The 13253-nt window shown below is 37.6% G+C and overlaps 1 pseudogene; it reads right to left on the bottom strand.

The window, feature by feature from the left end:
* Positions 1-1057: 1057 nt before the first annotated feature.
* Positions 1058-1176, bottom strand: LOC120583483 (uncharacterized; annotated as a pseudogene).
* Positions 1177-13253: the final 12077 nt, after the last annotated feature.

Raw genomic sequence — 13253 nt, 5'->3', positions numbered from 1 at the left:
CCCCAAGTTCAGTAACAGCATGAGCCCATGTGCAGTATCCATACAAAAATTCTAAACTAATGATTTCTTACCATGCTCATTTCTAAAGACCTTTGTCTACCTTTTACTTCACCTTCCCATTACTATGGCCATCTCTAAACTTGTGACCACCAGAAAGGACTATGCCATTTCCATTGTCTTAAATGCAACAAAGTATTTTAAAACTTACCAATATATTTCTTTATCTAGAACTTGATTCATCTCTTTTTTCCTGTTGTATAGGATGTTGCCTCTTTTAAGCCAATCCTCCACCTTTGTCCTTGACTTTGACTACTCATTTGCCCTCCGAGTTTTAATCCATTTCTCTTCACCTTTACCTTAAGTATTTTCTATTTTTTTCTTTTTAGGGTTCCTTCTTTATAACCTGTAATCACGTTTAAAATTTTCTCCCATTGCGTACTTTTCTTGTTATCTTTAAGGAATAAAAAGACTCTTTTCCATTGTTGATTTCTAATTCCCTCCCAAATCCTATGGCAATCTTTATTATTATCATATTCAATGGACAAGTTTCAGAACATAGCTTAATAAATCTCTGCATTTGATAATTTTATTATAGTCACTTTGAGCCACGATATTCTTTAGCTTTTCTTGATCATTTCTGTTCCTTTTCTGGCTAATTTTCTGGCTAATTCCATTCTTAATTTTGATATTCTCCCAGGTGATAATTATTCTAAAATTTCCTGAGTGATCTCACCCCCTCCTATGGTTTAAGCTGCTACTTATAGGCTGATGATTTGAAAATCTGTACCTTCAGTCTAGAGCTCTACTCAGGGTTTTAAACCAAGATATCCAATTTTTAAAATAGATATATCTATCTAGATATACCCTTAATGCTTCAACATAAATAAATATAAAATTGAATCAATTATGTCAACCTGTTCCTCCAATAATATCAACAGTCATCCAAGTTAAAAACCTGAGAATCATTTTTTTTTTTTTTTTTTTTTTAGGCAAGGCAACCCTTGGTCAATCTCACAGATTGCAAGGACCTTGTCAGTTTACAATCCCTTATTTTTTACACTCACAGCTCCTGGTCTTCCTAGGTGGTCTCCCATCCAAGTACTAACTAGGCCCGACCCTGCTTGGCTTCCGAGATCAGACGGGATCGGGCTTGTTCAGGGTGGCATGGCCTTTTCACCACAATGCTCGGTTGCTCAACAAGTATTCTTGATTGAATATCCAGAATATTTTAGAATTTGTTCCCCACTCTGATGTCCTCTACTTCTCTAGTTTAGGCCTTCATTACCTTTCTCTAGGACTACTGAAATAGCCTTCTTAAACAGCTTCCTAGTACTCATTTTATCTGCCAACTCATCCCTTGAATTTACCTCTTATGTAGCAGATGGAGGAATTTATCTAAAATTCATGTGTGACCACCTCTTTTCTTTCTCTTTTGATATCCTTCAATGACTTTTTTATTGCCTTGATGTAATGTAATTTTATGCACCTTAATATTAGACACAAGATATTCCATCTCCAATCTTCTTAATGGAGCACAAAATTTCTTATTTATCTCTCCAACTTAATTTTCTAGAACTTCAGCAAACGGAATTGAACATAGATCCCCATGGTGCTGTTCCTTGCTTCTGTGCCTTTGTTCGTGCTATAAACTTGCCTGCAATGCCTCTTCTCCTTTACTTCACTTATTCTATTCATTCTTTTAGACATAGTTCTGGCATTACTTTGTGTAAGAAGTTCTTTTTATCATATCTTAGTTGAGTTAAGTACCCATATCAGTAAGGTCAGTGTAGGAAACAGAACCCTATACTCTAGGTATTTCAAACAGGGAGGAATTTAATAGCAGAAATGATGATTATACTATTATCAATTTCTTTCTAGTTAGTAAAATCTAGGTTATGTTGAAGAAACAAATTAACCTCAACATCCATGGCTTAGCATAATAAAATATTGTCATTTTTCTCTCACCATGCTGTCCATCTTGGGTCAATAGCAGGGACTTTACTCTGCTTTATAAAGTCACTCAGAGACCCAAGCTGACAGAGACTCTAATATCTTATACCTGTGCCAGTTGGAACTTCTGGTCTTCTCAGTCACTGCAGCAGGGGAAGAGAGAGTCTGGAGAATTTCACGTGGCTTATCACTATCTCATCCTGGAAGTAATACTAATCACATCTTCTTATTTCATTAGCAGGGACTGATCACATAGTGCATTCATGTCTGGTTTTCCATGTGTCCCCAAAAGGGGACTGGATACTCTTGAGCATTGCTTTCAAGAAATGAAAATTGCTTTCAAGAAACTGAAGCTCAGGAAGGTTAAGTAATTTTTCTACATTTGCACAGTTAAAACATGGCAGAACTGAAGCTTAAATCATATTACTATTCAAAAGTGTCTTCTGCCTTTCTTTTTTGGTCTCTGTCTATTAGGCTCTCCCTTGGATGAGAATTATACTTTCAGCCCTTCTGATATTATACTTGCCTGGGCCAAGTAGGGGTGAGTGGAGGTCATATATATCACTCCCAAGCAGAAGGTTTAGCAAGAATCTTGTGATTTCCTCATTCTGCTTCTCTCTCTGCTACAAAAGTGACAAGTTCCCAAACAGAAGCTGTACCTTCAACCTGGAGTGACAAGTATATGGAGAAGAGCTTCAGGAAACCTGTAGGCAATATTTAACATGAGTAAGATATACATTTGTGTTGTTGTAAACCCTTGAGATTTGGGGATTGTCCATTACCTTAGCTAAACAAGTAAAATCTAACTAATATAAATACTGAAGAACTCACAAAATCCAACCAAAAATTGAGCACCTGGAATTCAGAAAGAACTAGAATCTTGGTGACTCTAAGGAATTTTAGACAGGGCCTAGGGACAAGCTCTACATGGCTTTACCATTAGAATAAATTATGCCAAACTCCTGGTTATGTGTCTATCTGATCAAGGTCTAAATTCCCATGGGAGAGAGAGTAAGAGTCTTTCTGGTCTACTATGGTCACATGCCCATCTACCTCTTTGCAAGAGAGTCGAGGCTCCTGGAGGGTGGACGAAAATAGCTAACGGTCCCACTGGAACCACTTGGAATGGGGAGATGGCAATTCCTTAAAGCAAACCGGATGCTGACATCCAAAAAGCAGGAAGGGAATGGCATTCGTAATAGCAGTCCACCGAAATACCAGTAATTATTCATTATTGGCATATCCCCGTCACCCTTCTCTTTCGCTTTCCTTCATAACCACATGAAATCATCTTCCCACTCTCTGCTTCTCAAACCAAGCATCCTTAATAACCTCGTAGAAGTCTTTTGTTTGGCGGTGCTTCCCGTCCCCTCTGCTCAAATCAATAGGAAAAAAATAAAGATAATCTACATTAATTTGTTTACAGTTGTTTTAACATCCCCTGAAACCTTGAAGTTGAGCAGTACTGGGCCAGCTTGAAGAAAACCTTTCTGACAGAAAAGCGAGTTTGAAAAAAAAAAAAATGTTCCCCAGTTTGCTAGGCTTATAAGCCTAGGGCAAGTTTAATTAAACTCAATGGAGCATTTTAAAGTGAAGAAAAAATTAGGACAGCAAGAAAAACGTGTTGATTGTTTCCTAATTATGCTGTGGACTTTCTCTCTAATGCATCCCCCCTCCTCTCTCTCTCTAAATAAAACAACTGGCACGTTAAGTTTGCACATAAAAGATTACATCTCAACCATGCGTTCTACACCAGCCAGGCGTAGTGCTTCCCATTCCACCATTGAACCTACTTTTCAGAGACTTTCATGCTTTTATTATTTCATAGAGATACTTAATTAAATGAGGGGGTGGGGAGAGAGAGAGAGAAAGAGAGAGAGAGAGGGATGCAGGAAACATATTAGACTTCAGCAGTTTTCAACCTTTTTCTTAGCAAGGACTCTTTTGATTAGCAACCTCCCCTCCAACACGGGCTCCTTATTTTAAAAGGTTTAGTCTACTGAACAATCTGTGTTTTTAAAGACATGATTAATATACTCCCTCATTTTTACTCACAAGAAACATGCATTAACACAAATTGATCTATTCAGAATAAGATAACCATACTACTGATATAATTACATCCAAAAGGAAAAAAAAAGACGAAAAATTATAATCCATGATTTCACTAACAATGACTTACTATGTGGCCGGCCCTGCACATGTAGCTTTGGTATGAGTAAGGAGATGATCTACATTAGGAATTAAGAAATAGCAAAGAAACTCATAGAACTTGGGGACTCCAGAACCCCTGGTTGGGACTTGAGTGCTGGAACACGTATTGACTACTTAGCTCTCCAAGACTCCTAGAAGACTGCTCAGAGAAAGCTGTAGATGTGGCTATGTAAGGAAAGGATGATTTCAGATAAAACCCTTGAGCCAGGGACTAGAAACACATAAAGAAAAATCAATGGGTCTCAAATGGTGTCACAAAGTTCTTTCAAAAAATAGTTAACACTTAACTAGCATTTACTGTGAACTAGACTGCTCTAAGGAGTTTACATATATTAACTAATTTTATCATCTTGACATTCCTGTGAGGCACAGAGAAGTTACGTGGTGGGCCCAAGGTCACATCACTAATTAATGCCAAAATCAGGATCTGAAGTGATGAGTCTGGCTCTTAACCTAGTGGTTAAATTTGCACATAGAGACTTTTAACTAAATATGACCTAACAGAGAAAAATGTGGGAATCACGTTAAACTTTTTCATCACAAGAGACTCTTTTATTTGTTTTCTTTTTTCTGCCTACGTGAACTGTACTTTGAAAGATAGTGACTGTACCTCACAAAACAGCAAGGGCTCAAAATAAAATTAATTTTATTCAATTTTATTTTTAATAAAGCACATCATGAACTTTGGAAGACTCTGGAAGAACGTATGTTAGGAAACTACACTAACAATAACAGAGCTAAAACTGTCCCCAAATTTAGGAATCAGGTAAGTTTAACTATAAAGTCACTTTGGAGTCTGATATATTAGATTAGGCTCCCTGTTAAAATGTATAGTACTGTCTCTCAGTGTCTCTCAGCTTTTTTTTCAGCAATGGCTCTCTAAAGTAATGATTCTCAAAATTTCAGGGCAAACAACTTGGAATACCCCTTGGTGGTATATTTGAATATTTAAGGAATATGTTGCATATGAAGAAAATCTTCAAGTGATTCTGAAATGCCTACAGCTAGGCATGGGGTTTAGGTTGTTCCCTACATCCTCCTCCATGACACTCAGAGCCCAGTGGATAATCACTGGACTAGATTTCCCAAACCGTTGTCAGCAATTCTTCCTATCCATCTAGCCTGTGCGGAGTCCTATATGTGAGCACTCATTATAGCCAGGCAAACCAACCCAAATGACAGCCTTAAAAATGCATATGGTAGCATCTCCCAAATTCAGCATAGAATGAAAGAAAAAGAATAAGGCTGAGAGCAAATGGAAACCCAACCGTGACCCAACTGACTGCAGATGTATTCAACTCACATTATTTCCCTGGCTTCAACTTCCTTACTTGTCAAAAGGGAACATCTTGACAAAACACGTCTATAATCCATTTTTAACTCTAAATTTACTTGACTCTAAAATAACAGACTGTGCACACCAGGGCCTGATATTATAAAATTTAACATTTGCCAGGTTTGGATAGTCTCTAAGAACAATAAAGAAAATTCTCTAGCCTGATGTTTGAATCCCTGAGAATGTTGTCACCTTCTTCTTCTAGCCTTTCCATCTTATTCTTCAAATGATTCTAGCTTTTTATACTATTTGAGCTCCCTCTTAGACCTGAACACATTTTAAAAATATACTTTTTCTTCCCTTTGATAGAAATCTATTCTTCATCTTCTATAACTCCATAATCTTAATCTTTCAAATCTCATCCAAATTTCATGGCACAGTCCTCTTTAGACTATTTCAGATTAGATTAGACTACTGGATAAAAGTGACCTTTGCTTTTCCACAGTCTTTTCCTTCCATCTCTCATATCGAATGTAGGTTGTAGTACCTTATAATGGAGTTCAGACTCCTAAACTTCAGCACCATGGTATTTAAAGTTAGATAACTCTTGGTTGTGGGGGTCTGTCCTCTGCATTATAGGATGTTTAGCAGAGTCTCTGGCCTCTACTTCCCAGATGCCAGTAGCACCTCTCCCACTCGCCCACCAGTTATAACAATCAATTTTTTTTCTGGACATTGCCAAATCTCCTTGGGGACAAAATTGCACCCAGGTAAGAACCACTGGCATAGATATTTGTGTATCTGTCTTACCTTCTTTTCTCCATAGGACTTAGCTCAGTACCTGCTAACATAAATATTTGCTTAAAAAAAAAAAAAAAAAAAAAAAAAATTAATAAATCATTGTTGAATAATTACTTGTATAATGAATGGATTCTTGTCAAATCATTATCATTTAACTATCTATTCTATTAAGTCCCAAGTTAAAAGAAGAGGCAAACATTTATGGTGGTCAGCCAGAAAGACTACTTGGCAGGGCTGATATTTACCTAAAGTTCTTTACAAGTTTGTTCTTTGCTTGACTCTGTGTGAAGGAAAACCAGCGTGAATTTGTCCTTTGGTTTCCCTTCAGATACCCACTAACATTTGCCTCTTTTTTAGTCACCCATGAAGTGGAGGAAAGTTGGCCTCTTTTTCAATAGACAGCCTTTGTGTTTATGGTGCTAACCAGGTCTGAGAACAATACCAGGAAACAACAGCAGTGATGGAGGAGAAGGGCAGAGAGGAAAAGGCTATAGGTTGGGACTCAGCGATTCAGAAGAAAGATCAGGCCTGGAATGACTATATTTGCTAGAGCAAATTTGTTTGTCTTCATGCAGGTTATAGTTTTAGGATATGGTGAGGTGTTTCAGGGTAGGACTTGTTCTTGGATGAGAAAAACTTCTGGCCTGAAAGAAAATAAATTAAGAAGTTAGACTTGGACATAGATTGGGATAGGGGGTGATTGAGCAATACATGTGGGGCTGAATGCCAGTAAGGCTCTTTAACAGTCAGGGCCCGTGAGGCACTGGGTAGGTGGCAGGTTCTGCATCACCAGAAAGGTAAAGCTCTCTCTCAGAGATGAAACTGAATTTCAGATACCTGCCAGCAACTGGGATCAAGAACAGAGCCAGGACTTAGAGTAAAAGCCGACTGGTTGTATGTCTGTATCTCTGATGGGATTTCAATTAAAAAAAAAAAAAGCCAGCTTGTTGAGTCAGTTGTCATTTTGGATTATTTTCTCCCTTCTGTTAGCAAAGATAACTGAGAGCTGATTTTGGAGACTGTACAGCAAGATTGATGTCTGTTCTAAACCAATTGTTTCTTTTTCTTTTACCTTAAAGCTCAATCACTAGTTTCTTCTACTGCTTATCTCAACTAAGAATTTTGTGGATTTATCCTGGAAACTATTTGCTATTTTTCTATATTAATAATATAACAACAGCACAATGACAGTAACAATAATCACCCCACTGTAACAACAGATAAAAATTTCAGGGTACTTGCCATGTGCTGCGTATCATGCAAAGTCTTTACACATATTATTAATGTGTAACCCTATGAGTCATTATTCTCATTTTGAGGTTCAGGTATCTAAGGCTTTAATCATTTAATAAATTCCTGCAACACAGCTGATAAATGGGTAGATCTAGGATTTGAATCCAAATCTGTCTGGTTCTAGACACTGCTCAAAACCAGGAAATGATACTTTTCTCCATGGTTTCTATCATAGTGCTTTCAATAGACAATTATTCCAGTGAAGAACTTAACAATAATAGAAAGGTACCCAGCGATATTTTAGTATAAGGCTATTAAGTCTCCCTAATGCTCCTGTTCTTTCTGTCAGTCCAAACCATATGAGCTTCTGGACGTTATCATAGGCCCCAGTGTTCGTGGGTTAATTCTCTGGGACTTTGAAATACGGGTCGGCTTGTAGAGATACCTTGTTTGCTGTGTATGATCTTTGTTTCAGTTTCGGATATTGTTATTAATTTCATAAAAGAGAAGAATAAATTGCATGGTGTCTTGAGATTGACTGACTTCTGAGAAAGAGAAGAGAGACCCTAAAAGAATTAAAATCCTACTTGAGCAGATGGTTAGGGGTAGTGGCCTTGTGAATTATGCCCATCTCAACCTTGACCTTTGTCCCAATCTCAGCATCAAAGTCCGTGGAACCTTTCTTTGGTTCCTACTTTGAATCTGGCCCAGGTCAATAGCCAGTAAAAAGAAGTTGTGCTGAATTATCACATTTTTTATTTGTGCTGACTTATTGGAAATCAGGCAAGACAGATGAGTTGCCGTATCTGCACACTTGATTACCCCCTTCCCCAATTTTTCTGTGGCTTCATTTTGGAGTTCTTTGCTATAGCATTTTAGCTCTAACTTTGCGCACTGAATCATGCTCTGATGTCCCATCAAGCATCTCGGTAATGTGATAAATTCATCCAAAGTCTCACAGTGCCATCCTGCACGTGACAAATGCAATAACACGTCAGGCTCAGAATGATACCCATATTAGGCAGATACTCCCTCTGCTGACAGCAGGTGTTTCTGCTTTATCTGAAAATAATTCACTGAATAGATAATTGGTGAATCCCCAGCGGGAACAAAACTTGATTCTGTCTGAGCATAGGTTACCAAGTGTACCACCATAAAATAATTGATTTTGTGATATATTAAGTGGGGACGTACTCAAGACTACTGAACTTTTCACTTAGGGCCTGGGGCTGAAGTTGAACTAGGCTCCCAAAGGTGGAGAACCCATGCATGACACGGGCAGGGCTTCACACTCCGACAGCCAATTTAACTTTCATTTTCTTTATTAATCTAATATGTCCTACCTTTCACCAGGACGTGATGTGCAGGGAGTTTCATTAAAATGGTTGAGTTGTTATTGGAGATAATCAGCGAAGGAATGTATCACAAAAGTCAAGAAAGTCTGAATCATTTTTTATGCTGTTGTTTTAGAGAAGAGGTTTCAGATGCTGATAGGGAAGTTCCTCTAGCTATAGGGCAAATTTAATTGCGTTTTTAGAAACTTCTTTTAATCCTATAATAACAAAAAAATTAAATCAGTGCTGACATTTTTTTGTTGCCAGAAGAAGGTACTAAAAGGGTAAAGAAATAATTGTTAGTTCTGAGAATATAATTAGCAACTTTAATGCTTTAATCTAAAAAATGCATATTTTGAGCCTGGGTGAATGATTAAAGAAAAGATATTGAAAGTCTTTGAAATTTCGAACTGTTTGTTTTTAATTGTGAGTTATGATCACTGTAATTAGCTCATTTAGTGCATTTATAATACAAACAAATATGAATTTCTACAAGTTCAGGGATATTTCAGGGCAAATAAAATCGACATCCTGACCTCTGGCTCTCTGTATTAAGCCTTCCTTATAATATCTGACAGAAGTTTATTCTCTGATCTGGGGGTAAGAAAAGAGGTTAAAAATCCAGGATCAAACACTAGGAGACTAGAATCAAGGTTGGAGTGTGTTTAGAAATTTATTCCAAAAGGGTAATAGTTCCCATGAGTAGCTAGGGTTCCCCCTGGTCCATCAAGGGAGGGCTGTATTTCAGCCTCCCCTGCCCCGTTGGCTGGAGCCTGAGGCTGGGTCTGAGTTACAAGCACTGAAGGAAGTGCCAGGTTACAGATCTAGGAAAGCTCAAGCTGAGCCTCTGTGAACGCAGAACCTGACTATCCTACTCTACCTTTATCCTGCTTCACCTCACAGAATCATAAAACCTCATTACTATGCACTAGAAAAGGGAAAAGAGAGAAAAAAAAAAACCAGAGGAATCTGGGGATATGAACTTTGGGGGGTCTATTTCTCTCAGAGGTGCACATTAAAATTCTCTCTTTCATTCATTAATGTGAATACAAGCTGCCTGAGAAAATAGCTGGTGGGACCTCCCTTAATGAATAGTGGGGCTTTTCTATGCTCTAGAGGCTTAAAATTGGGTTTCTTCCCACTGAGGATTTTTTTTTCTTCTCTTGTCTTCTTAATACTACATGTTTGGTTATATTTCTAGGACTCACCTAGGCTGTGACCTGACACATCTACTTCTAATCGCTCATATGATTAGATCGGGCCACCCACAGATAGACAGGGGGGCTGGTGTCAGAGATTCCCAGAAGTTCAGGTATCTTTCCAACATTATATGAAGGTTTCCACTCTGTCAGTCATACACGATCAAATTTGTTCTTGTAAAGCTCCTCATACTGCTTGGTTTAGAATAGGCCAGAGACGAATAGAAAATCTTTTCTCTTACTTTTAGGGTTTTTACATTGGTTTGAAATGGAATTAACCTTTTTAGCATTTTATGGTTTAATTTCTTTAGACTTCTTGTCTCAACTTACTTATTTTTCTCTCATTTCTTCCAGATGGGCTCAGTCACTCAATTCCACTGCATTCATATCCTCCTCCAACAATTATTGCCCATATCATTCATTTGGGATGTTTTGAACTATCTTATGTGTTGTTTATCTTCCTAAATGCAGTATGTTTCCTCAGGGAACTTAGAAATGTACTTATAAATTTCTAAGTATATTTCTAAGTTCCCTGAGGAAACATACTGTGTTTTCTCCTTGTCTATGTTTCCAAGGTCCCACAAATAGTAGATGCTCAATTAATGTTTTCATGGGGATGGTCATTATAAACCACGTCGTCATCAACTTGCTCCTTGCTCTCACCATAGGGAAGCCAGGGTGACCAGGAACCCACAATCATAATTCTCAATCCCTAGCCCAATTTATCTGAGACTGGTAGGGAAAGTGGTGGTGAAGAGAGCACTACCAATCTAGTCAAGATTGTGGTAGAAAGAAATGTTAAGATCTATCTCCCCATGCAATTCGAGAATGAGGTGACAAGGTGATAGCGAGTTCCAGAGGAACTGGTGGATCAGCCCCAAGAAAGCTCACACCGGGGACCACAGAGACAGCAGTGGATGGTCACTCTGTTTCACACCATTTGAGAAACACAGAGCTGTTTTTCTGATGGGAAAGCATTTGGAAGTCTAGTGTAAAGTTGTTTTCTTTTGTGTCTCCTTGAGAATTCTTTTAACACATGGTATTTAATTTACTTTTATTACACCCCATATATTTTAAAGACAAACAAATAAAAGAAAACAGTGTATCATATTATTTAGGGCAAAATTAATTAGGAAAGTGTATATAGAAAAAGGTAGAATGGTATTTAAGGTTAGAAAAAGGGGGAGGGAGAGTAATAAATACTTAAGAGCAATGATATAGTTACCTAAAGCTCCAGAAACAGTTCTGAATTACTCAGTATTCACATGTTTAATATTTATTGAGTGTCTACTATGTCAGATACTATGCCAACACAGTTTTATCTGTTTATTGTTTAATATTGTAAAGTTACTCTATATATTTTATAAATCAATGCAAGTTATAGTCTCATAGACTATCCAGTATACTGGGATATTAAAAAATTCTGTGGCATATTTACAATCATGATATTCTGGACTTAACACTATTGATAGAGAGCTACTTTGTCAGTGATTGTCTCTCAATTTGCCAGTAGGCTTTTAAAAGCCAGATGATTTTTCTCAATGGGACCCAAGGAAAAAATGATGATAGTAATACTGACATAAAATTTTTAAAAAAACAACAATAGCTATTAAAGGTCTACCTTTAGCATCATGTGCTCTATTTTGTATCTTTAGGAAACATCTGACTGTTTGAGGTTTAGCACCCATGGTGTAAGGAGGTAAAATTGTACAGTCAAAGTGAGCAAACTAATAAAGGAAAGGCGGTGCTTCCTCTATAGGCTCAGATCTGTTACCCATTATTTGGTTCTGCTGCTGAAGGAGAAAAATAAGTCTTAGATATTACAGCTGTCACCGTGACATCTGTTGTTTCAGGATCCGTGACTGCTTCAGTCACCACCTGACCCAGATCATCACCATAACATTCTGTCCACTATTAAACTGTGAAAGGCCCTCGCCCTCCAGGTGGTACTTCAAGGTTGACATACCAAGGTGTTTGTCTCTGTCCCCCCCCGACTGCCTCTCAGCTGAAAAATACAGCCTTACTTTGTGCAGAATTGATGGCAGACCAAGTCTCTCAGGGTTCAAGGGAGCAGCAGAGAGCAAGAGTTCTTGAGGCGTAGCCCAGTTCTGCTCTTAATCACTTGTCGCAACTACTGGAGGGCTTCGGAGCATTCAGAAGTATCGCTTTTGTTTTTTGTTGGTGGTGGTTCTCCTTTTCTTTTGATCAGATGACTCCAGCTATTAAAACAACAATAACAAAGCTGCATACACATATTTAAGCTTACCAAACAGATATGTAAGGATTTATTACTCCTCCCTAACACACGAAGAATATTTTACTTTTATTTTGTTTTTTATTTTTGTTTTTTTAAATTAATTAATTGCTTTTTTTTTTTTATGGTGACATTGGTTAACGAAATCCAATAAGTTTCATCTGTACATTTTAACAGTAAGGCATATATATATTTACACTGTGTGTTCACTTCCCATAAGAATATTTTACTTTTAGAAAGTTCCTCTAACTGGAGCTCCATCTCTGCTTGTATATGTTTGGTTCGAATCATTAATGACCTAACAGAATGGCTACTGTTAGTTTAGATGCAAAGTTGACACAGCGCAGAAAGAGTATATCACGTGAGTTACCTAAATCAGCCCTGCACATACATTTACAGGAATGTAATAAATATGTATAGTAAGGCACATCTCTGCTTTAAATAACTTTCCTTCCAAGGGCTCATTCGCTTCTTTATTCATTTAACTATTCTTACTTTCAAAACCTCTTGAAACTCTATAATGCACCAGGCACTGAGCTGGGAGCTAAGGTATAGGAGCAGAGGAGAGAGACATCCTCTGCTCTCGTGAAGCTGGGCATGACAAGAAAAAGCAGGGTTCACATCTATATATTTAATACAGATTTCTCCTATACCTTGAAAGATACAGAAAAATCTAACCACTCCCTGCCACTTAGTCATTCGATAGTCAGCAAGAAGCAGTTGACTTTCATTACATAATGAAGGCACCGAGCTCTAAATCACAAAAGAAAACAAAAGAGCTACAAGCTGCTCCTCTCTGGGTATATTTCAATTCTCTTTCCTTACTTGCATTTCCCTACGATGTCTAGCCCTAATTCTGCTACTAGTTAAATGCATGAGCATAACCTTAAACAAGTCACTGAACTTTTCTAAACCTTGATTTCCTCATATGTAAGATTCCTTTAGTTGATATGTAAGATCTTTTTCTTTTTTTTTTAACCTGAAAAGTATAT

Source organism: Pteropus medius, unplaced genomic scaffold (assembly GCF_902729225.1).
Source record: "Pteropus medius unplaced genomic scaffold, Ma_sr-lr_union100, whole genome shotgun sequence".
Classification (NCBI taxonomy): domain Eukaryota; kingdom Metazoa; phylum Chordata; class Mammalia; order Chiroptera; family Pteropodidae; genus Pteropus; species Pteropus medius.
Note: the sequence above shows the minus strand (reverse complement) of the source record. Positions and strands in the feature narration are given on the sequence as shown.